The sequence below is a fragment of the Daphnia magna genome, linkage group LG4 (assembly GCF_020631705.1).
Source record: "Daphnia magna isolate NIES linkage group LG4, ASM2063170v1.1, whole genome shotgun sequence".
In the NCBI taxonomy this organism is placed as follows: domain Eukaryota; kingdom Metazoa; phylum Arthropoda; class Branchiopoda; order Diplostraca; family Daphniidae; genus Daphnia; species Daphnia magna.
In genome coordinates, this window is record NC_059185.1 from 7,739,814 (window position 1) to 7,763,361 (window position 23,548).

Here is a 23,548-nt window from a genome sequence, read left to right on the forward strand (position 1 = left end):
GAAGAAGAAGAAGAAGAAGAAGAAGAAGAAGAAGAAGAAGAAGAAGAAGAAGAAGAAGAAGAAGAAGAAGAAGAAGAAGAAGAAGAAGAAGAAGAAGAAGAAGAAGAAGAAGAAGAAGAAGAAGAAGAAGAAGAAGAAGAAGAAGAAGAAGAAGAAGAAGAAGAAGAAGAAGAAGAAGAAGAAGAAGAGAAGAAGAAGAAGAAGAAGAAGAAGAAGAAGAAGAAGGAAGAAGAAGAAGAAGAAGAAGAAGAAGAAGAAGAAGAAGAAGAAGAAGAAGAAGAAGAAGAAGAAGAAGAAGAAGAAGAAGAAGAAGAAGAAGAAGAAGAAGAAGAAGAAGAAGAAGAAGAAGAAGAAGAAGAAGAAGAAGAAGAAGAAGAAGAAGAAGAAGAAGAAGAAGAAGAAGAAGAAGAAGAAGAAGAAGAAGAAGAATGAAGAAGAAGAAGAAGAAGAAGAAGAAGAAGAAGAAGAAGAAGAAGAAGAAGAAGAAGAAGAAGAAGAAGAAGAAGAAGAAGAAGAAGAAGAAGAAGAAGAAGAAGAAGAAGAAGAAGAAGAAGAAGAAGAAGAAGAAGAAGAAGAAGAAGAAGAAGAAGAAGAAGAAGAAGAAGAAGAAGAAGAAGAAGAAGAAGAAGAAGAAGAAGAAGAAGAAGAAGAAGAAGAAGAAGAAGAAGAAGAAGAAGAAGAAGAAGAAGAAGAAGAAGAAGAAGAAGAAGAAGAAGAAGAAGAAGAAGAAGAAGAAGAAGAAGAAGAAGAAGAAGAAGAAGAAGAAGAAGAAGAAGAAGAAGAAGAAGAAGAAGAAGAAGAAGAAGAAGAAGAAGAAGAAGAAGAAGAAGAAGAAGAAGAAGAAGAAGAAGAAGAAGAAGAAGAAGAAGAAGAAGAAGAAGAAGAAGAAGAAGAAGAAGAAGAAGAAGAAGAAGAAGAAGAAGAAGAAGAAGAAGAAGAAGAAGAAGAAGAAGAAGAAGAAGAAGAAGAAGAAGAAGAAGAAGAAGAAGAAGAAGAAGAAGAAGAAGAAGAAGAAGAAGAAGAAGAAGAAGAAGAAGAAGAAGAAGAAGAAGAAGAAGAAGAAGAAGAAGAAGAAGAAGAAGAAGAAGAAGAAGAAGAAGAAGAAGAAGAAGAAGAAGAAGAAGAAGAAGAAGAAGAAGAAGAAGAAGAAGAAGAAGAAGAAGAAGAAGAAGAAGAAGAAGAAGAAGAAGAAGAAGAAGAAGAAGAAGAAGAAGAAGAAGAAGAAGAAGAAGAAGAAGAAGAAGAAGAAGAAGAAGAAGAAGAAGAAGAAGAAGAAGAAGAAGAAGAAGAAGAAGAAGAAGAAGAAGAAGAAGAAGAAGAAGAAGAAGAAGAAGAAGAAGAAGAAGAAGAAGAAGAAGAAGAAGAAGAAGAAGAAGAAGAAGAAGAAGAATAATAAAGAAGAAGAAGAAGAAGAAGAAGAAGAAGAAGAAGAAGAAGAAGAAGAAGAAGAAGAAGAAGAAGAAGAAGAAGAAGAAGAAGAAGAAAGAAGAAGAAGAAGAAGAAGAAGAAGAAGAAGAAGAAGAAGAAGAAGAAGAAGAAGAAGAAGAAGAAGAAGAAGAAGAAGAAGAAGAAGAAGAAGAAGAAGAAGAAGAAGAAGAAGAAGAAGAAGAAGAAGAAGAAGAAGAAGACTCTACACATATGCCATCGGTATCGAAGTAATTGTGCACAGGCAGCTTTATAATTTATTTGGGTAAGGAGTATTACACAGCCTAAGTCCAACATTTACAACTGTCGTTGAAAAAAAACACACCACCCTGGGGGTTGCAAAAATGTCCCGACCTGTTACTTGCCTTAAAGCGTAATACCTTAAGGCATTAAAAAAATGTCTAGACTTACCCAACCCTGCCCTATGTGTCCATCAACCCGTCTACCCTCCCTCTTAAAGAAAAACAAACAAAAAACCCTTTACCCCGCCAATAGGTGGCTTTAAAAAAATTAAATCGGTGTTCGGATTTTTGTGCAGGATACTGTACATCGGAGAGCGAGAATTACGCATACTTTACCATTCCATGTAAACTTTGCACCTCACGACGATGATTTCTAAACGCAACGACTAAGCACATCCTAATCCTGCTGAAACAAGAACAGGTAGGTCTTAAGTATTTTCTGTGATCTCGGTTGGCTATAGTAACTTTAGAGAAACAGCCAAAATATCACTTGTAAATCCACCAGTTTAAAGAAATGATTGTGGGCCCATCCGGGAATTGAACCCGGGATCACTCACACCCGAAGCAAGTATCATACTACTAGACCAATGAGCCAATTACGTTTCATATAAAACATCAAAGGCTTTAAAAATCTTAGTCGTTACTTATTGCCAACTATGAATAGTCTTTTAAGGGCAATAAGGTCAAAAGTTAAGGTTCCACTGAGAATCGAACTCAGATTATCAGAGTCAAAGTCTGATGTGATAACCATTACACCATGGAACCGCTGTTGCACACATATCCGCAAGGGGGACTCTTCTTACGCCTTACGACCTTACGGAAGGTGCTTAAGGTGTAAGGCGTAAGCTCTGATCCATCCAATAGGCGAAAATTAGTCATTAAGAAAGTAAGGTGTAAGGCGTGTATATCAAACTGCTTCGGTTTTTACGCCTTAACGACAGTGGATGGCGTCGGATGAACCAACCAGTAAACATGGGCGGACACAATGCGATAAATAGTTAGTTAGTAGCAACTGCTTGAAAGTTGTTGATTTGAATCATCAAATTTTGAATACAAACAGTAATGCATACTGGCACATTGATTTTCATTTCTTCAATGGAGCCCGAAAAGAATTTAGTTTTCCGTGAATTGTTAAAACAGTTTTTTTTTCAAGTTAATTCTGGTTTGCTTCAATAATAAAAATACAAGAATAATCAACTACCAGGAATAACAGTTTTTAACTCCAACCCACACTCACGGCCTCGCTGTTTTACCTCTAAGTTTTAGACGTAACCAAATGCCATCCAGATGCAGTTCCTCAAGGCGTAATCGGTAAGCAAGAGGGCGTAAGGCTTTACAAAAAGGTTCTTGTGAACATAGCTGATAACATAGAAAAGCATTTTATGAGATATTCATACTTAGCATAAAATAAACAGCCAAATACGGGTAAGATGGATTGCGACCCAACATATCAAGTTCATTACCATACTACGCAATGCTGAACGGAGTTTATGTGTAGTAATATCAAGTTTACGTTGCTCGTGTTAGTATGCCATCCTTCGATAGCTCAGTTGGTAGAGCGGTGGACTGTAGAGATAAAAATATATTAGAAATAAATTGTTAGTTATCCATACGTCGCTGGTTCAACTCCGGCTCGAAGGAAATAGATTGAAAATAGATGTTATTAACAATAAGTGAAATTGAATGTAAGGAATGATTACTTTCACTTAAACATAGCCAATATTACGTCAAAATCTACAATAGAAAATAATCTAAAAAATATGCGTGTCATTACATATGGCTCATTGGTCTAGTGGTATGATTCCTGCTTTGGGTGTAGGAGGCCCCGGGTTCAAATCCCGGATGAGCCCTAAATGTTTAAAGAATTGGTTCTTATATGAGCTTGCTTTCGGAAATTTGTCGTATTACAATATCGATTACAGCTCGTGAACTCTCTTATCGCACGAGTTGAATTCTTCTCAACTTATTCTTAATTAACTTTCGAGTGTCTGTGTTCGTCATAATATGAAAATCAATACATTTCAAATTTAGATAATCCTTCTGACATTAGATAAGACGAAGAATTTCAGGTCATACGATAATACCAAACAAAGTTGCTAAGCAATCTACGACATCGATTCTCATTTTCTAATGGTAAACTGGCTATTTCCGCCTGAGGAAACATCTGCTCCCCATAACATATAGGGTAGCGTGGACGAGCGGTCTAAGGCGCTGGTTTAAGGCACCAGTCTCTTTCGGAGGCATGGGTTCGAATCCCATCGCTGCCATTCCTTAAATTTTGATTTTACATTTTTCTTGAAAGATTATCTTTTACCCAACACAGGGATGATCATTTTTATATCAACATTCAATGTCTCGAGTTTAACATGGTCGTGTGGCCTAATGGATAAGGCGTCGGACTTCGGATCCGAAGATTGCAGGTTCGAGTCCTGCTACGATCAGCTGTGTTTCAAAGTCTATTTTACCACACCGAAGATACAGCTCTAATGGCAAAACAGAAATACATTTCACAGCAACGAACTATTTCCGACCCATTCCCTGCCTTTACTCCTAGTTGTGTGCGATGCCTCAAGGACGTACCAAGGTATGGGGTAAAGAAGTACAGTATCCTGCACAAAAATCCGAACACCGATTTAATTTTTTAAAGCCACCTATTGGCGGGTTAATGGGTTTTTTGTTTGTTTTTCTTTAAGGGGGAGGGTAGACGGGGTGATGGACACGACAGGGTAGGGTAGGGTATGCCTTAAGGTATTACGCTTTAAGGCAAGTTACAGGTCGGGACATTTTTGCAACCCCCAGGGTGGTGTGTTTTTTAAAACGACAGTTGGAAATTTAGGGCTTGGGCATGGTAATGTTGCTTACCGAAACAATTAAGATTATGTTCCAGCTGCCTGTAAATGTTTACGTCGCTGTCAATGGCGTAGGTGTAGCGTTTCTGAATGTGGTGCTGGAGATCGGTGTTCGATTCCAGATGAGGTGATGAGTTAATGTTGTTAACTTACGAGAAATTCTCGTTCACATATAAAATAAATTTTCATCGAGCAATATATGCTTTTTTTGTTTATTAAATAATTTTAAAAATAATAATCTCCTTCGTTCTAGAGAAATTAATATTCCCAGCAAATTCGAATAAAGAATATTATAATGATACCTATATTTTGCAAATCCTTCTTGGGAGTCGAACACTGATCTACGGCGTCGCAATCAGAGGCTCTACACATATGCCATCGGTATCGAAGTAATTGTGCACAGGCAGCTTTATAATTTATTTGGGTAAGGAGTATTACACAGCCTAAGTCCAACATTTACAACTGTCGTTGAAAAAAAACACACCACCCTGGGGGTTGCAAAAATGTCCCGACCTGTTACTTGCCTTAAAGCGTAATACCTTAAGGCATTAAAAAATGTCTAGACTTACCCAACCCTGCCCTATGTGTCCATCAACCCGTCTACCCTCCCTCTTAAAGAAAAACAAACAAAAAACCCTTTACCCCGCCAATAGGTGGCTTTAAAAAATTAAATCGGTGTTCGGATTTTTGTGCAGGATACTGTACATCGGAGAGCGAGAATTACGCATACTTTACCATTCCATGTAAACTTTGCACCTCACGACGATGATTTCTAAACGCAACGACTAAGCACATCCTAATCCTGCTGAAACAAGAACAGGTAGGTCTTAAGTATTTTCTGTGATCTCGGTTGGCTATAGTAACTTTAGAGAAACAGCCAAAATATCACTTGTAAATCCACCAGTTTAAAGAAATGATTGAGGGCCCATCCGGGAATTGAACCCGGGATCACTCACACCCGAAGCAAGTATCATACTACTAGACCAATGAGCCAATTACGTTTCATATAAAACATCAAAGGCTTTAAAAATCTTAGTCGTTACTTATTGCCAACTATGAATAGTCTTTTAAGGGCAATAAGGTCAAAAGTTAAGGTTCCACTGAGAATCGAACTCAGATTATCAGAGTCAAAGTCTGATGTGATAACCATTACACCATGGAACCGCTGTTGCACACATATCCGCAAGGGGGACTCTTCTTACGCCTTACGACCTTACGGAAGGTGCTTAAGGTGTAAGGCGTAAGCTCTGATCCATCCAATAGGCGAAAATTAGTCATTAAGAAAGTAAGGTGTAAGGCGTGTATATCAAACTGCTTCGGTTTTTACGCCTTAACGACAGTGGATGGCGTCGGATGAACCAACCAGTAAACATGGGCGGACACAATGCGATAAATAGTTAGTTAGTAGCAACTGCTTGAAAGTTGTTGATTTGAATCATCAAATTTTGAATACAAACAGTAATGCATACTGGCACATTGATTTTCATTTCTTCAATGGAGCCCGAAAAGAATTTAGTTTTCCGTGAATTGTTAAAACAGTTTTTTTTTCAAGTTAATTCTGGTTTGCTTCAATAATAAAATACAAGAATAATCAACTACCAGGAATAACAGTTTTTAACTCCAACCCACACTCACGGCCTCGCTGTTTTACCTCTAAGTTTTAGACGTAACCAAATGCCATCCAGATGCAGTTCCTCAAGGCGTAATCGGTAAGCAAGAGGGCGTAAGGCTTTACAAAAAGGTTCTTGTGAACATAGCTGATAACATAGAAAAGCATTTTATGAGATATTCATACTTAGCATAAAATAAACAGCCAAATACGGGTAAGATGGATTGCGACCCAACATATCAAGTTCATTACCATACTACGCAATGCTGAACGGAGTTTATGTGTAGTAATATCAAGTTTACGTTGCTCGTGTTAGTATGCCATCCTTCGATAGCTCAGTTGGTAGAGCGGTGGACTGTAGAGATAAAAATATATTAGAAATAAATTGTTAGTTATCCATACGTCGCTGGTTCAACTCCGGCCCGAAGGAAATAGATTGAAAATAGATGTTATTAACAATAAGTGAAATTGAATGTAAGGAATGATTACTTTCACTTAAACATAGCCAATATTACGTCAAAATCTACAATAGAAAATAATCTAAAAAATATGCGTGTCATTACATATGGCTCATTGGTCTAGTGGTATGATTCCTGCTTTGGGTGTAGGAGGCCCCGGGTTCAAATCCCGGATGAGCCCTAAATGTTTAAAGAATTGGTTCTTATATGAGCTTGCTTTCGGAAATTTGTCGTATTACAATATCGATTACAGCTCGTGAACTCTCTTATCGCACGAGTTGAATTCTTCTCAACTTATTCTTAATTAACTTTCGAGTGTCTGTGTTCGTCATAATATGAAAATCAATACATTTCAAATTTAGATAATCCTTCTGACATTAGATAAGACGAAGAATTTCAGGTCATACGATAATACCAAACAAAGTTGCTAAGACAATCTACGACATCGATTCTCATTTTCTAATGGTAAACTGGCTATTTCCGCCTGAGGAAACATCTGCTCCCCATAACATATAGAGGTAGCGTGGACGAGCGGTCTAAGGCGCTGGTTTAAGGCACCAGTCTCTTTCGGAGGCATGGGTTCGAATCCCATCGCTGCCATTCCTTAAATTTTGATTTTACATTTTTCTTGAAAGATTATCTTTTACCCAACACAGGGATGATCATTTTTATATCAACATTCAATGTCTCGAGTTTAACATGGTCGTGTGGCCTAATGGATAAGGGCGTCGGACTTCGGATCCGAAGATTGCAGGTTCGAGTCCTGCTACGATCAGCTGTGTTTCAAAGTCTATTTTACCACACCGAAGATAGCAGCTCTAATGGCAAAACAGAAATACATTTCACAGCAACGAACTATTTCCGACCCATTCCCTGCCTTTACTCCTAGTTGTGTGCGATGCCTCAAGGACGTACTCAAGGTATGGGGTAAAGAAGTACAGTATCCTGCACAAAAATCCGAACACCGATTTAATTTTTTAAAGCCACCTATTGGCGGGTTAATGGGTTTTTTGTTTGTTTTTCTTTAAGGGGAGGGTAGACGGGGTGATGGACACGACAGGGTAGGGTAGGGTATGCCTTAAGGTTGCATTACGCTTTAAGGCAAGTTACAGGTCGGGACATTTTTGCAACCCCCAGGGTGGTGTGTTTTTTAAAACGACAGTTGGAAATTTAGGGCTTGGGCATGGTAATGTTGCTTACCGAAACAATTAAGATTATGTTCCAGCTGCCTGTAAATGTTTACGTCGCTGTCAATGGCGTAGGTGTAGCGTTTCTGAATGTGGTGCTGGAGATCGGTGTTCGATTCCAGATGAGGTGATGAGTTAATGTTGTTAACTTACGAGAAATTCTCGTTCACATATAAAATAAATTTTCATCGAGCAATATATGCTTTTTTTGTTTATTAAATAATTTTAAAAATAATAATCTCCTTCGTTCTAGAGAAATTAATATTCCCAGCAAATTCGAATAAAGAATATTATAATGATACCTATATTTTGCAAATCCCTTCTTGGGAGTCGAACACTGATCTACGGCGTCGCAATCAGAGGCTCCTACACATATGCCATCGGTATCGAAGTAATTGTGCACAGGCAGCTTTATAATTTATTTGGGTAAAAGGAGTATTACACAGCCTAAGTCCAACATTTACAACTGTCGTTGAAAAAAACACACCACCCTGGGGGTTGCAAAAATGTCCTGACTCTGTTACTTGCCTTAAAGCGTAATACCTTAAGGCATTAAAAAAATGTCTAGACTTACCCAACCCTGCCCTATGTGTCCATCAACCCGTCTACCCTCCCTCTTAAAGAAAAAACAAACAAAAAACCCTTTACCCCCGCCAATAGGTGGCTTTAAAAAATTAAATCGGTGTTCGGATTTTTGTGCAGGATACTGTACATCGGAGAGCGAGAATTACGCATACTTTACCATTCCATGTAAACTTTGCACCTCACGACGATGATTTCTAAACGCAACGACTAAGCACATCCTAATCCTGCTGAAACAAGAACAGGTAGGTCTTAAGTATTTTCTGTGATCTCGGTTGGCTATAGTAACTTTAGAGAAACAGCCAAAATATCACTTGTAAATCCACCAGTTTAAAGAAATGATTGTGGGCCCATCCGGGAATTGAACCCGGGATCACTCACACCCGAAGCAAGTATCATACTACTAGACCAATGAGCCAATTACGTTTCATATAAAACATCAAAGGCTTTAAAAAATCTTAGTCGTTACTTATTGCCAACTATGAATAGTCTTTTAAGGGCAATAAGGTCAAAAGTTAAGGTTCCACTGAGAATCGAACTCAGATTATCAGAGTCAAAGTCTGATGTGATAACCATTACACCATGGAACCGCTGTTGCACACATATCCGCAAGGGGGACTCTTCTTACGCCTTACGACCTTACGGAAGGTGCTTAAGGTGTAAGGCGTAAGCTCTGATCCATCCAATAGGCGAAAATTAGTCATTAAGAAAGTAAGGTGTAAGGCGTGTATATCAAACTGCTTCGGTTTTTACGCCTTAACGACAGTGGATGGCGTCGGATGAACCAACCAGTAAACATGGGCGGACACAATGCGATAAATAGTTAGTTAGTAGCAACTGCTTGAAAGTTGTTGATTTGAATCATCAAATTTTGAATACAAACAGTAATGCATACTGGCACATTGATTTTCATTTCTTCAATGGAGCCCGAAAAGAATTTAGTTTTCCGTGAATTGTTAAAACAGTTTTTTTTTCAAGTTAATTCTGGTTTGCCTTCAATAATAAAATACAAGAATAATCAACTACCAGGAATAACAGTTTTTAACTCCAACCCACACTCACGGCCTCGCTGTTTTACCTCTAAGTTTTAGACGTAACCAAATGCCATCCAGATGCAGTTCCTCAAGGCGTAATCGGTAAGCAAGAGGGCGTAAGGCTTTACAAAAAGGTTCTTGTGAACATAGCTGATAACATAGAAAAGCATTTTATGAGATATTCATACTAAGCATAAAATAAACAGCCAAATACGGGTAAGATGGATTGCGACCCAACATATCAAGTTCATTACCATACTACGCAATGCTGAACGGAGTTTATGTGTAGTAATATCAAGTTTACGTTGCTCGTGTTAGTATGCCATCCTTCGATAGCTCAGTTGGTAGAGCGGTGGACTGTAGAGATAAAAATATATTAGAAATAAATTGTTAGTTATCCATAGGTCGCTAGTTCAACTCCGGCTCGAAGGAAATAGATTGAAAATAGATGTTATTAACAATAAGTGAAATTGAATGTAAGGAATGATTACTTTCACTTAAACATAGCCAATATTACGTCAAAATCTACAATAGAAAATAATCTAAAAAATATGCGTGTCATTACATATGGCTCATTGGTCTAGTGGTATGATTCCTGCTTTGCGGTAGGAGGCCCCGGGTTCAAATCCCGGATGAGCTCCTAAATGTTTAAAGAATTGGTTCTTAAATGAGCTTGCTTTCGGAAATTTGTCGTATTACAATATCGATTACAGCTCGTGAACTCTCTTATCGCACGAGTTGAATTCTTCTCAACTTATTCTTAATTAACTTTCGAATGTCTGTGTTCGTCATAATATGAAAATCAATACATTTCAAATTTAGATAATCCTTCTGACATTAGATAAGACGAAGAATTTCAGGTCATACGATAATACCAAACAAAGTTGCTAAGCAATCTACGACATCGATTCTCATTTTCTAATGGTAAACTGGCTATTTCCGCCTGAGGAAACATCCTGCTCCCATAACATATAGGTAGGTAGCGTGGCCGAGCGGTCTAAGGCGCTGGTTTAAGGCACCAGTCTCTTCGGAGGCATGGGTTCGAATCCCATCGCTGCCATTCCTTAAATTTTGATTTTACATTTTTCTTGAAAGATTATCTTTTACCCAACACAGGGATGATCATTTTTATATCAACATTCAATGTCTCGAGTTTAACATGGTCGTGTGGCCTAATGGATAAGGCGTCGGACTTCGATCCGAAGATTGCAGGTTCGAGTCCTGCTACGATCAGTTGTGTTTCAAAGTCTATTTTACCACACCGAAGATACAGCTCTAATGGCAAAACAGAAATACATTTCACAGCAACGAACTATTTCCGACCCATTCCCTGCCTTTACTCCTAGTTGTGTGCGATGCCTCTCAAGGACGTACCAAGGTATGGGGTAAAGAAGTACATCGGAGAGCGAGAATTACGCATACTTTACCATTCCATGTAAACTTTGCACCTCACGACGATGATTTCTAAACGCAACGACTAAGCACATCCTAATCCTGCTGAAACAAGAACAGGTAGGTCTTAAGTATTTTCTGTGATCTCGGTTGGCTATAGTAACTTTAGAGAAACAGCCAAAATATCACTTGTAAATCCACCAGTTTAAAGAAATGATTGTGGGCCCATCCGGGAATTGAACCCGGGATCACTCACACCCGAAGCAAGTATCATACTACTAGACCAATGAGCCAATTACGTTTCATATAAAACATCAAAGGCTTTAAAAAATCTTAGTCGTCGTACTTATTGCCAACTATGAATAGCTCTTTTAAGGGCAATAAGGTCAAAAGTTAAGGTTCCACTGAGAATCGAACTCAGATTATCAGAGTCAAAGTCTGATGTGATAACCATTACACCATGGAACCGCTGTTGCACACATATCCGCAAGGGGACTCTTCTTACGCCTTACGACCTTACGGAAGGTGCTTAAGGTGTAAGGCGTAAGCTCTGATCCATCCAATAGGCGAAAATTAGTCATTAAGAAAGTAAGGTGTAAGGCGTGTATATCAAACTGCTTCGGTTTTTACGCCTTAACGACAGTGGATGGCGTAGGATGAACCAACCAGTAAACATGGGCGGACACAATGCGATAAATAGTTAGTTAGTAGCAACTGCTTGAAAGTTGTTGATTTGAATCATCAAATTTTGAATACAAACAGTAATGCATACTGGCACATTGATTTTCATTTCTTCAATGGAGCCCGAAAAGAATTTAGTTTTCCGTGAATTTTTTAAAACAGTTTTTTTCCAGTTAATTCTGGTTTGCTACAATAATAAAATCCAAGAATAATCAACTACCAGGACTAACAGTTTTTAACTCCAACCCACGCTCACGGCCTCGCTGTTTTACCTCTAAGTTTGAGACGTAACCAAATGCCATCCGGATGCAGTTCCTCAAGGCGTAATCGGTAAGCAAGAGGGCGTAAGGCTTTACAAAAAGGTTCTTGTGAACATAGCTGATAACATAGAAAAGCATTTTATGAGATATTCATGCTTAGCATTAAAAAAACAGCCAAATACGGGTAAGATGGATTGCGACCCAACATATCAAGTTCATTACCATACTACGCAATGCTGAACGGAGTTTATGTGTAGTAATATGAAGTTTTCGTTGCTCGTGTCAGTATGCCATCCTTCGATAGCTCAGTTGGTAGAGCGGTGGACTGTAGAGATAAAAATATATTAGAAATAAATTGTTAGTTATCCATAGGTCGCTGGTTCAACTCCGGCTCGAAGGAAATAGATTTAAAATAGATGTTATTAACAATAAGTGAAATTGAATGTAAGGAATGATTACTTTCAGTTAAACATAGCCATATTACGTCAAAATCTACAATAGAAAATAATCTAAAAAATATGCGTAATATTACATATGGCTCATTGGTCTAGTGGTATGATTCCTGCTTTGGGTGTAGGAGGCCCCGGGTTCAAATCCCGGATGAGCCCTAAATGTTAAAAGAATTGGTTCTTAAATGAGGATGCTTTCGGAAATTTGTCGTATTATAATATCGATTACAGCTCGTGGACTCTCTTATCGCACGAGTTGAATTCTTCTCAACTTATTCTAAATTAACTTTCGAGTGTCTGTGTTCATCATAATATGAAAATCAATACATTTCAAATTTAGATAATCCTTCTGACATTAGATAAGACGAAGAATTTACAGGTCATACGATAATACCAAACAAAGTTGCTAAGCAATCTACGACATCGATTCTCATTTTCGAATGGTAAACTGGCTATTTCCGCCTGAGGAAACATCTGCTCCCCATAACATATAGGGTAGCGTGGCCGAGCGGTCTAAGGCGCTGGTTTAAGGCACCAGTCTTTTCGGAGGCATGGGTTCGAATCCCATCGCTGCCATTCCTTACATTTTGATTTTACATTTTTCTTGAAAGATTATCTTTTACCCAACACAGGGATGATCATTTTTATATCAACATTCAATGTCTCGAATTTAACATGGTCGTGTGGCCTAATGGATAAGACGTCGGACTTCGGATCCGAAGATTACAGGTTCGAGTCCTGCTACGATCAGTTGTGTTTCAAAGTCTATTTTAACACACCGAAGATACAGCTCTAATGGCAAAACAGAAATACATTTCACAGCAACGAACTATTTCCGACCCATTCCCTGCCTTTACTCCTAGTTGTGTGCGATGCCTCAAGGACGTACCAAGGTATGGGGTAAAGAAGTACATCGGAGAGCGAGAATTACGCATACTTTACCATTCCATGTAAACTTTGCACCTCACGACGATGATTTCTAAACGCAACGACTAAGCACATCCTAATCCTGCTGAAACAAGAACAGGTAGTTCTTAAGTATTTTCTGTGATCTCGGTTGGCTATAGTAACTTTAGAGAAACAGCCAAAATATCACTTGTAAATCCACCAGTTTAAAGAAATGATTGTGGGCCCATCCGGGAATTGAACCCGGGATCACTCACACCCGAAGCAAGTATCATACTACTAGACCAATGAGCCAATCGCGTTTCATATAAAACATCAAAGGCTTTAAAAAATCTTGGTCGTTACTTATTGCCAACTATGAATAGCCTTTTAAGGGCAATAAGGTCAAAAGTTAAGGCTTCCACTGAGAATCGAACTCAGATTATCAGAGTCAAAGTCTGATGTGATAACCATTACACCATGGAACCGCTGTTACATAAATATCCGCAAGGGGGACTCTTCTTACGCCTTACGACCTTACGGAAGGTGCTTAAGGTGTAAGGCGTAAGCTCTGATCCATCCAATAGGCGAAAATTAGTCATTAAGAAGTAAGGTGTAAGGCGTGTATATCAAACTGCTTCGGTGTTTACGCCTTAACGACAGTGGATGGCGTAGGATGAACCAACCAGTAAACATGGGCGGACACAATGCGATAAATAGTTAGTTAGTAGCAACTGCTTGAAAGTTGTTGATTTGAATCATCAAATTTTGAATACAAACAGTAATGCATACTGGCACATTGATTTTCATTTCTTCAATGGAGCCCGAAAAGAATTTAGTTTTCCGTGAATTTTTAAAACAGTTTTTTTTCCAGTTAATTCTGGTTTGCTTCAATAATAAAATCCAAGAATAATCAACTACCAGGACTAACAGTTTTTAACTCCAACCCACGCTCACGGCCTCGCTGTTTTACCTCTAAGTTTGAGACGTAACCAAATGCCATCCGGATGCAGTTCCTCAAGGCGTAATCGGTAAGCAAGAGGGCGTAAGGCTTTACAAAAAGGTTTTTGTGAACATAGCTGATAACATAGAAAAGCATTTTATGAGATATTCATGCTTAGCATTAAAAAAACAGCCAAATACGGGTAAGATGGATTGCGACCCAACATATCAAGTTCATTACCATACTACGCAATGCTGAACGGAGTTTATGTGTAGTAATATGAAGTTTTCGTTGCTCGTGTCAGTATGCCATCCTTCGATAGCTCAGTTGGTAGAGTTGTGGACTGTAGAGATAAAAATATATTAGAAATAAATTGTTAGTTATCCATAGGTCGCTGGTTCAACTCCGGCTCGAAGGAAATAGATTGATAATAGATGTTATTAACAATAAGTGAAATTGAATGTAAGGAATGACTACTTTCAGTTAAACATAGTCATATTACGTCAAAATCTACAATAGAAAATAATCTAAAAAATATGCGTAAAATTATATATGGCTCATTGGTCTAGTGGTATGATTCCTGCTTTAAGTGTAGTAGGCCCCGGGTTCAAATCCCGGATGAGCCCTAAATGTTAAAAGAATTGGTTCTTAAATGAGGATGCTTTCGGAAATTTGTCGTATTATAATATCGATTACAGCTCGTGGACTCTCTTATCGCACGAGTTGAATTCTTCTCAACTTATTCTAAATTAACTTTCGAGTGTCTGTGTTCATCATAATATGAAAATCAATACATTTCAAATTTAGATAATCCTTCTGACATTAGATAAGACGAAGAATTTACAGGTCATACGATAATACCAAACAAAGTTGCTAAGCAATCTACGACATCGATTCTCATTTTCTAATGGTAAACTGGCTATTTCCGCCTGAGGAAACATCTGCTCCCCATAACATATAGGGTAGCGTGGCCGAGCGGTCTAAGGCGCTGGTTTAAGGCACCAGCCTTTTCGGAGGCTTGGGTTCGAATCCCATCGCTGCCATTCCTTACATTTTGATTTTACATTTTTCTTGAAAGATTATCTTTTACCCAACACAGGGATGATCATTTTTATATCAACATTCAATGTCTCGTCTTTAACATGGTCGTGTGGCCTAATGGATAAGGCGTCGGACTTCGGATCCGAAGATTGCAGGTTCGAGTCCTGCTACGATCAGTTGTATTTCAAAGTCTATTTTAACACACCGAAGATACAGCTCTAATGGCAAAACAGAAATACATTTCACAGCAACGAACTATTTCCGACCCATTCCCTGCCTTTACTCCTAGTTGTGTGCGATGCCTCAAGGACGTACCAAGGTATGGGGTAAAGAAGTACATCGGAGAGCGAGAATTACGCATACTTTACCATTCCATGTAAACTTTGCACCTCACGACGATGATTTCTAAACGCAACGACTAAGCACATCCTAATCCTGCTGAAACAAGAACAGGTCGTTCTTAAGTATTTTCTGTGATCTCGGTTGGCTATAGTAACTTTAGAGAAACAGCCAAAATATCACTTGTCAATCCACCAGTTTAAAGAAATGATTGTGGGCCCATCCGGGAATTGAACCCGGGATCACTCACACCCGAAGCAAGTATCATACTACTAGACCAATGAGCCAATTGCGTTTCATATAAAACATCAAAGGCTTTAAAAAATCTTGGTCGTTACTTATTGCCAACTATGATTAGCCTTTTAAGGGCAATAAGGTCAAAAGTTAAGGTTCCACTGAGAATCGAACTCAGATTATCAGAGTCAAAGTCTGATGTGATAACCGTTACACCATGGAACCGCTGTTACATAAATATCCGCAAGGGGACTCTTCTTACGCCTTACGACCTTACGGAAGGTGCTTAAGGTGTAAGGCGTAAGCTCTGATCCATCCAATAGGCGAAAATTAGTCATTAAGAAGTAAGGTGTTAGGCGTGTATATCAAACTGCTTCGGTTTTTACGCCTTAACGACAGTGGATGGCGTAGGATGAACCAACCAGTAAACATGGGCGGACACAATGCGATAAATAGTTAGTTAGTAGCAACTGCTTGAAAGTTGTTGATTTGAATCATCAAATTTTGAATACAAACAGTAATGCATACTGGCACATTGATTTTCATTTCTTCAATGGAGCCCGAAAAGAATTTAGTTTTCCGTGAATTTTTAAAACAGTTTTTTTTCCAGTTAATTCTGTTTGCTTCAATAATAAAATCCAAGAATAATCAACTACCAGGGGTCGAATTTTGAACACCGTACTTTTGCTTAGCCAATACTTAACTTAGAGATAAGTCTGACTTATCGATAAGTCGCAATTTTGAACAAAAATGAAAAAGTTAAGTAAAATACTTCAGCCAAAAGATAGTTAAGTTAAGCAAGAAAATGGAGATAAGTCCAAGGTACCTCCAGAGGTACCTTATCTCTGTAAGTTTGTACTTTCGACCCATTTCATCACTAAATTTAGCAAAATATTTGTGGTTGTGCTATAAGAAAAAATTTAAAACGCGTCTGCTAGACTATTTGTTTTAAAATTGACAGCTCAGCAAATAAATAAGTGTTAAAAAAGTTACAAAAGTGCACAAAATGGAATCTAGAAATTCCACGTTCATCGACATAGTTATCTTCTTCCATGTTTCATTCTTCAATTTCTTAGTAATTAGGGTATTGAAGTCTCCTTCCATCACCTCCTGTGTGTTGGAACTTGGAACAGAGAAATTTTGTGTGCGCCTTTTCGAGTTGCCAAACCCTATGGGTTGCAGAAACCCAGGCCACCGATTAGCAACACTCTCTCTCTATTTTTTCCCTACCCTAAAAGTGTGGCCCTGTAAGAAGAAACCATTCACTCTTGTGTTTTTTTCAACTGTTCCTGTAAGAGGTATGTTAAGCCGTCATGGCAAATACAGTAAAGGAGAAACATTCTCAATTGTTTATGTATTCATTTTATTCATCATGCAACAACAGGTTATGGGCCCAGTTGATCGCTAATTACTATAATTGAATAAAATGTACTCAAAGAGTAGCCTGGATCATGTCATTCCGTTTGACGGTACCAACCTGCCTCTTTGGAAGCTTGGGCTCGATGTAGCACTTGAAGAGAACGATGTTACTTCTATAGTTGATGGAACATTCTTAATGCCATCAGAGGTACATATTTTTCTCTCATTCAAGTAAAACTCACGACAATTGTAGACTTGCCTGTTGTTATAGTCAACACATGTCTGACAATGAATGCTCAAGAGCATGACTTAAAGAGTGCTCGAGCACATGTTTTTTCTTACAAAAAAGGAACTATTTAATCCTTAATTGAAAAACTTAAAAAATCTCTAAAGCACATGTCTCTGATACAGATGCGAGAAATCTTACAAGCTGCAGCACCAATCGAAGGACAAGCAGCACCAATGCCTGCAGTTGGTCCAGTCCTCAACGAGGAAGCAATCAGAGACTGGAAAAAGAAAGATGTGCTAGCCAGACGAATTCTACTTACTACAATTGAGCCAAAACTTCAAAACACTCTGGTTGGATGCAAAACAGCTCATCAGATATGGATTAGACTTTCGTCTCAACATAACAAGTGTGCGGCCAATAATCGTTACGTCATCCAACGAAAATTCATGAACTACGACTATCAACAAGGACACGATGCAATGTCTCATATATCAGCAATTGAGAACCTGGCTGAACAGCTTAAAAACATGGGAGAAGCCCCAACTCTCCTGCAAATCACCACTAAAATCATCTACACCTTACCTCCACATCTTCGTGGATTCATAACTACATGGGAATCTCTCCCAGAAGAAGAACAGACTATTCCTCTGCTCACATCAAAAATTCTAAACGAAGAGTCTAAGAATGCAATGTTTCAACCACAAGATGCTAGCTACTACACTGCCTCTCATGGCACTCCACACATTGGAGGAGGAACTCTACAAAACAAAGGCCATCGAGGAAGAGGAGGCTTTGGTAATGGAAGAAACTCCGGTGGATCCTCAACAGGAGCCAGAGCATCCGAAGGTCCAGCTGCGAAAAAGCCAAGATACGGCGGAGCTCCCTGTGGCTACTGCACTAGTAACGGTTTTAATGGAGCAGCCAGTCATCCAACCATCGAGTGCAGAAAGCGAGCAACAGCTGAACGAACAAGACAAGACGCCGCGAACGCTGCTTTCACCAGCTCACCGAAAGTCGATTTTGGTTACCCAGCCTGCTCTGGCTACCTAAACCGAGTTGACGCTACTGTCTGGAACGCCGACTCGGGCTCGACGTCACATCTCACTGATCAGAAGCAATTCATACGAAACTTTGTTGCTGTAACACCAGGTAGCTGGGTCATCAAAGGCATCGGCAATGCTACAGCACTTGTCCACGGCTACGGCGACGTCGTTATCGACTCGTTCGTCAACAATAAGATTCGCACTGGCATAATCAAAAACGTACTCTATGTGCCAACTGCTGGAATCAACCTAATCTCAATCGGTGTAGTCACTACCATCCCCGGAATGAAAGTCGAATTTGAAGACAAAGATGTCGTATTTAAACTCAATGGCACTGTTGAAATGAACGGCCAGCAAGGCTCAGGCAAAACATTGTACAAACTGAACATAAAAGCCATAACTGAGGTAAAACAAGACATCGCCTACGCGGCTAACTCAAAACTGTCATCGGCTTCTCTCATCATCTGGCATCGTCGCTGCAGACATGTCAACTATAGAACACTACTAGACATGGCGTCAAGCCACGCAGTGGAAGGAATGGTCATCACGAATCGTGATACCCCTGAAGTCTGTGAAGGCTGCGTGCTGGGAAAACTAACACGCAACGAATTCCCCACATCTAACCGAAAACCAGTTGCCGAAGTGGGACAACTGATCGCGGCCGACGTTGGTGGTCCCATGCAAGAACCATCTCTAAGCGGTGCACGATACTACGTCCTCTTTAAGGACAAGTGCAGCAGCTATCGAAAAGTCTATTTCATCAAGACCAAGTCTGAAGCAGCTGGTAAATTTAAATTATTCATTCCCTCCTTTCAAAACGAAACAGGGAAAATAATTAAAACCCTTCTGACAGATGGAGGAGGAGAATTTAAGGGAGGTGATTGGACCTGGGTTGACGAGTTGGGCATTCGACGCTTATACACAGTCCCATACTCCCCACAACAAAATGGCAGTGTGGAACGAGACAATCGTTCAGTTGTGGAGCTGGCACGAAGCTCAATGTATGGAATGAAACTTCCAGTATCACAGCAAGTCCTTCTTCGTCTATGGGCTGAGGCAATTGCCTATTCAGTCTACACCCTGAATCGGACTCTTTCACGCACTCGATCAGTCACGCCATTCGAGAAATATTACGGTAGTAAGCCAAACATCTCACACCTTCGCCAATTTGGCTGCTCATGCTTTGTAAAAATTCCAGACGAAAAACGGCGCAAATGGGACCCTAAAGGAGAAAAGGCCCTTTTTCTTGGTTACGATGACACCTCAACCGGATACCGAGTGCTAACACTCAATAATCTAAGAGTCATAATCAGTCTCGATGTCGTTTTCGTCGAAACAGAATCCCCAGAGCCATCAGATCAACAGCACTCCTCGTCACTCCCTGGCTTTCCGTACGCAATCCAACAACCAACAGTATATGAAGCTACGAATGAAATGCAAACTGACGAAAACAACGCTACTACAACTGGCACTGGAGGCCAAGGGCTCGACAACAAGGAAAAAACGTACAATGATTGCACAGTTGACCATGATGATCATGACTCTGAACCAAACATCAATGAAAACTATCCTGTCGATCAAGATCCTCCCAACGTCACCAATCGCAGATACCCACTCCGCACCCGCGTTCCTAAAGTCATCCAAAGCATGAAGGCGGCCGAGGCCGAAAGTATCTCGGAACACTTTGAACCGACGTCTTTCAAAGAAGCCATGAACTGTGATGAGGCTCATCTCTGGCAAGCTTCAGTACAAGATGAATTTGATTCGCACCGGAAAAACGGCACTTGGTTGTTGGAGCCACTACCTGCTGGGAGACAAGCAATCGGAACTCGCTGGGTGTTTAAAGTAAAGCCAGGTCATTTAACTACTCCACCACGGTACAAGTCCCGCTTTGTTGCCAAAGGATTTGCTCAGATAAGGGGTATCGACTATGAAGAAACCTACTCACCAGTCGTTAGATACGACTCTCTTCGTGTAATCCTATCTATGTGTGCTGTTCTCGATTTAGAGATGTCACAACTCGACATAAAAACAGCATTTCTTTATGGACTAGTAAAAGAGGACATCTATATTACCCAGCCCGAAGGGTTTGTCGAACCAGGCAAAGAACATCTAGTGTGTAAACTTGTCAAATGCATCTACGGTCTCAAACAGGCACCCCGTGTCTGGAATGTCAAGTTCAACGACTTCATTCTCAGGTTCGGATTTGTGCGAAGCAAACACGACTCCTGTGTTTATTTCCGTCGTAGAGAGGAGGAGATTCTAATTTTGGTGATTTGGGTCGACGACGGACTTCTGTGCAGCAACAACAAAGAGGCGATAGCCGATGTTCTTGCCTTTCTCTCCGAACATTTTGAAATAAGGACGCTCCCGACTGATCGTTTCGTTGGAATGGAGATTGAAAGAGACAGAAAGACCCGGAAAATTTACATTAGCTCGTCCGCCTTCATTGAAAAAATCCTTAATCGATTCAACATGGCCGACTGTAAACCGAGAGCCATTCCGGCTGATCCCCATGTCCGACTATCAAAGGAGATGTCTCCCTCCACTAGAGCTGGAAAAATGGCGATGGCGGATGTACCATATCAGGAGTCGATCGGCTGCTTAAACTACTTGACTCATGTTACACGACCCGATATTGCATTTGCCGTCAATCAGGTTGCCCGTTACTGCCAAAATCCTGGTCCAGAACACTGGGCAGGCGTTAAGAACATCCTTGCCTACCTAAAATCTACGGTTCACTACGGATTATGCTTTGGCGGAAGTAGTGGGAGCAGTGGGAGCAGTCAATTCCAACTAGTTGGCTACGTTGACTCCGATTTCGCCGGTGATCTTGATTCCTGCCGTTCAACATCTGGATATCTGTTCCGCTTTAACAAAGGTCCCGTCTCATGGTCCAGCAGACGCCAAAGAGCAACAGCAGCATCAACGACTCAAGCTGAATACCAGTCAGCAAGCGATGGATCCAGAGAGGCGGTCTCACTAATGTGGTTCCTTCAAGAACTGGGATTAGAAAGCAACAGGCCTGTCATTATCTTCTGTGATAATCATGCGGCAATTCAACTGGCCAATCATCCAGCCTATCACCCAAGAACCAAGCACATAAGGGTAGCCTACCACATTATTCGCAACTACATTGAAGAGCAAGAAATCAAGATGATGAGCATAGATAAAAAAAAGCAACTGGCCGACATATTTACAAAGCCGTTACCTCACGTCGATTTCAAGAAATTTCGCGAGCTGGTCGGTGTACACCCCATTAAATAATGTTTTTTTTTTTTTTCCTTTTAAAAAAAAGGATGATCTCCTCTGTGTAATCCTAACAGTAAGCCATTTTTGTTTCCCTAATTTCTCTGAGTGGGAGTGTTGGAACAGAGAAATTTTGTGTGCGCCTTTTCGAGTTGCCAAACCCTATGGGTTGCAGAAACCCAGGCCACCGTTTAGCATCACTCTCTCTCTATTTTTTCCCTACCCTAAAAGTGTGGCCCTGTAAGAAGAAACCATTCACTCTTGTGTTTTTTCAACTGTTCCTGTAAGAGGTATGTTAAGCCGTCATGGCAAATACAGTAAAGGAGAAACATTCTCAATTGTTTATGTATTCATTTTATTCATCATGCAACAACACTGTGGAACGAATTATATGATTTATTGAGCACATCTAGTAAAAAATGCTGCTGACGACTAAGATATTAATATCGTATATATTACTTAACTTTTCTTCAATGTATAAAGCCAACAGATAATCCATCTCGCGATCGTACCAAATATCGCGTTTCACATTCTCCTTCATTCCGTCAGTTTTCGGCCCCATTTCATCCAAATATCACTTGTGTAAAAACAACACTGCAAACACATCAAAATAATTTTTAAATACTTATGTCATGCTTGTTTCGTGTAAATTCGTCTGCTTTGTTTTCAGAAAACGTTTGCAAGCTTTAACGTCATTGGCCAAAATTTGCCCCGCCTTACTTTTGACAAGTTAAGCGAAAAAATGCTAAGCCGGCATAAGTATCAACATTTTTTTTTCAAAATCACGTCTTAAGTCAAGAACGATAAGTTTCACTTATCGAGCCGAACTTGGCATATGTCGGCTTGGCAAAAGTTGGCTTAAGTCGACTTTTGGCTAAGCAAAAGTACGGTGTTCAAAATTCGACCCCAGGACTAACAGTTTTTAACTCCAACCCACGCTCACGGCCTCGCTGTTTTACCTCTAAGTTTGAGACGTAACCAAATGCCATCCAGATGCAGTTCCTCAAGGCGTAATCGGTAAGCAAGAGGGCGTAAGGCTTTACAAAAAGGTTCTTGTGAACATAGCTGATAACATAGAAAAGCATTTTATGAGATATTCATGCTTAGCATTAAAAAAACTGCCAAATACGGGTAAGATGGATTGCGACCCAACATTTTAAGTTCATTACCATACTACGCAATGCTGAACGGAGTTTATGTGTAGTAATATGAAGTTTTCGTTGCTCGTGTCAGTATGCCATCCTTCGATAGCTCAGTTGGTAGAGCGGTGGACTGTAGAGATAAAAATATATTAGAAATAAATTGTTAGTTATCCATAGGTCGCTGGTTCAACTCCGGCTCGAAGGATATAGATTGAAAATAGATGTTATTAACAGTAAGTGAAATTGAATGTAAGGAATGATTACTTTCAGTTAAACATAGCCATATTACGTCAAAATCTACAATAGAAAATAATCTAAAAAATATGCGTAAAATAACATATGGCTCATTGGTCTAGTGGTATGATTCCTGCTTTGGGTGTAGGAGGCCCCGGGTTCAAATCCCGGATGAGCCCTAAATGTTAAAAGAATTGGTTCTTAAATGAGGATGCTTTCGGAAATTTGTCGTATTATAATATCGATTACAGCTCGTGGACTCTCTTATCGCACGAGTTGAATTCTTCTCAACTTATTCTAAATTAACTTTCGAGTGTCTGTGTTCATCATAATATGAAAATCAATACATTTCAAATTTAGATAATCCTTCTGACATTAGATAAGACGAAGAATTTACAGGTCATACGATAATACCAAACAAAGTTGCTAAGCAATCTACGACATCGATTCTCATTTTCTAATGGTAAACTGGCTATTTCCGCCTGAGGAAACATCTGCTCCCCAAATAAAACTGTTGATTGAATGAAATTCTCTAAATAATTTAGCGTTTTCAAACAAGTGATTGCCTATATTACTGTGACTGCAAATATCTTTTGTTCTGTTTCAAACTAAAGTGCCTCCTATTGCAATAAACGAGTCGATAGATCCTTTTCCATCCTCACGCTAAATAGCAGATTTTTTG

General features: G+C 39.6%; 18 non-coding genes across 18 annotated transcripts; 12 read left to right on the forward strand and 6 right to left on the reverse strand.

Annotated features, from left to right (window-relative positions):
* Window positions 1-2,360: 2,360 nt before the first annotated feature.
* Window positions 2,361-2,432, reverse strand: Trnaq-uug. The gene has a single exon. It is a non-coding gene; the product is annotated as a tRNA-Gln (tRNA).
* Window positions 2,433-3,445: 1,013 nt separating this feature from the next.
* On the forward strand, window positions 3,446-3,517 carry Trnap-ugg. The gene has a single exon. It is a non-coding gene; the product is annotated as a tRNA-Pro (tRNA).
* Window positions 3,518-4,035: 518 nt separating this feature from the next.
* On the forward strand, window positions 4,036-4,108 carry Trnar-ucg. Its single transcript has one exon. It is a non-coding gene; the product is annotated as a tRNA-Arg (tRNA).
* A 1,500-nt stretch (window positions 4,109-5,608) lies between these two features.
* Window positions 5,609-5,680, reverse strand: Trnaq-uug. Its single transcript has one exon. It is a non-coding gene; the product is annotated as a tRNA-Gln (tRNA).
* Window positions 5,681-6,692: 1,012 nt separating this feature from the next.
* Window positions 6,693-6,764, forward strand: Trnap-ugg. The gene has a single exon. It is a non-coding gene; the product is annotated as a tRNA-Pro (tRNA).
* Window positions 6,765-7,284: 520 nt separating this feature from the next.
* Window positions 7,285-7,358, forward strand: Trnar-ucg. Its single transcript has one exon. It is a non-coding gene; the product is annotated as a tRNA-Arg (tRNA).
* Window positions 7,359-8,870: 1,512 nt separating this feature from the next.
* On the reverse strand, window positions 8,871-8,942 carry Trnaq-uug. Its single transcript has one exon. It is a non-coding gene; the product is annotated as a tRNA-Gln (tRNA).
* A 1,422-nt stretch (window positions 8,943-10,364) lies between these two features.
* Trnal-aag lies at window positions 10,365-10,446 on the forward strand. Its single transcript has one exon. It is a non-coding gene; the product is annotated as a tRNA-Leu (tRNA).
* A 728-nt stretch (window positions 10,447-11,174) lies between these two features.
* On the reverse strand, window positions 11,175-11,246 carry Trnaq-uug. Its single transcript has one exon. It is a non-coding gene; the product is annotated as a tRNA-Gln (tRNA).
* Window positions 11,247-12,013: 767 nt separating this feature from the next.
* Window positions 12,014-12,119, forward strand: Trnay-gua. The gene is made up of 2 exons: window positions 12,014-12,050; window positions 12,084-12,119. It is a non-coding gene; the product is annotated as a tRNA-Tyr (tRNA).
* Window positions 12,120-12,255: 136 nt separating this feature from the next.
* On the forward strand, window positions 12,256-12,327 carry Trnap-ugg. The gene has a single exon. It is a non-coding gene; the product is annotated as a tRNA-Pro (tRNA).
* A 335-nt stretch (window positions 12,328-12,662) lies between these two features.
* Trnal-aag lies at window positions 12,663-12,744 on the forward strand. Its single transcript has one exon. It is a non-coding gene; the product is annotated as a tRNA-Leu (tRNA).
* A 724-nt stretch (window positions 12,745-13,468) lies between these two features.
* Trnaq-uug lies at window positions 13,469-13,541 on the reverse strand. The gene has a single exon. It is a non-coding gene; the product is annotated as a tRNA-Gln (tRNA).
* A 1,009-nt stretch (window positions 13,542-14,550) lies between these two features.
* Window positions 14,551-14,622, forward strand: Trnal-uaa. Its single transcript has one exon. It is a non-coding gene; the product is annotated as a tRNA-Leu (tRNA).
* Window positions 14,623-15,140: 518 nt separating this feature from the next.
* On the forward strand, window positions 15,141-15,213 carry Trnar-ucg. Its single transcript has one exon. It is a non-coding gene; the product is annotated as a tRNA-Arg (tRNA).
* A 550-nt stretch (window positions 15,214-15,763) lies between these two features.
* Window positions 15,764-15,835, reverse strand: Trnaq-uug. Its single transcript has one exon. It is a non-coding gene; the product is annotated as a tRNA-Gln (tRNA).
* A 6,896-nt stretch (window positions 15,836-22,731) lies between these two features.
* Trnay-gua lies at window positions 22,732-22,837 on the forward strand. Its single transcript has 2 exons — window positions 22,732-22,768; window positions 22,802-22,837. It is a non-coding gene; the product is annotated as a tRNA-Tyr (tRNA).
* A 136-nt stretch (window positions 22,838-22,973) lies between these two features.
* Window positions 22,974-23,045, forward strand: Trnap-ugg. Its single transcript has one exon. It is a non-coding gene; the product is annotated as a tRNA-Pro (tRNA).
* The last annotated feature ends 503 nt before the right edge of the window (window positions 23,046-23,548 follow it).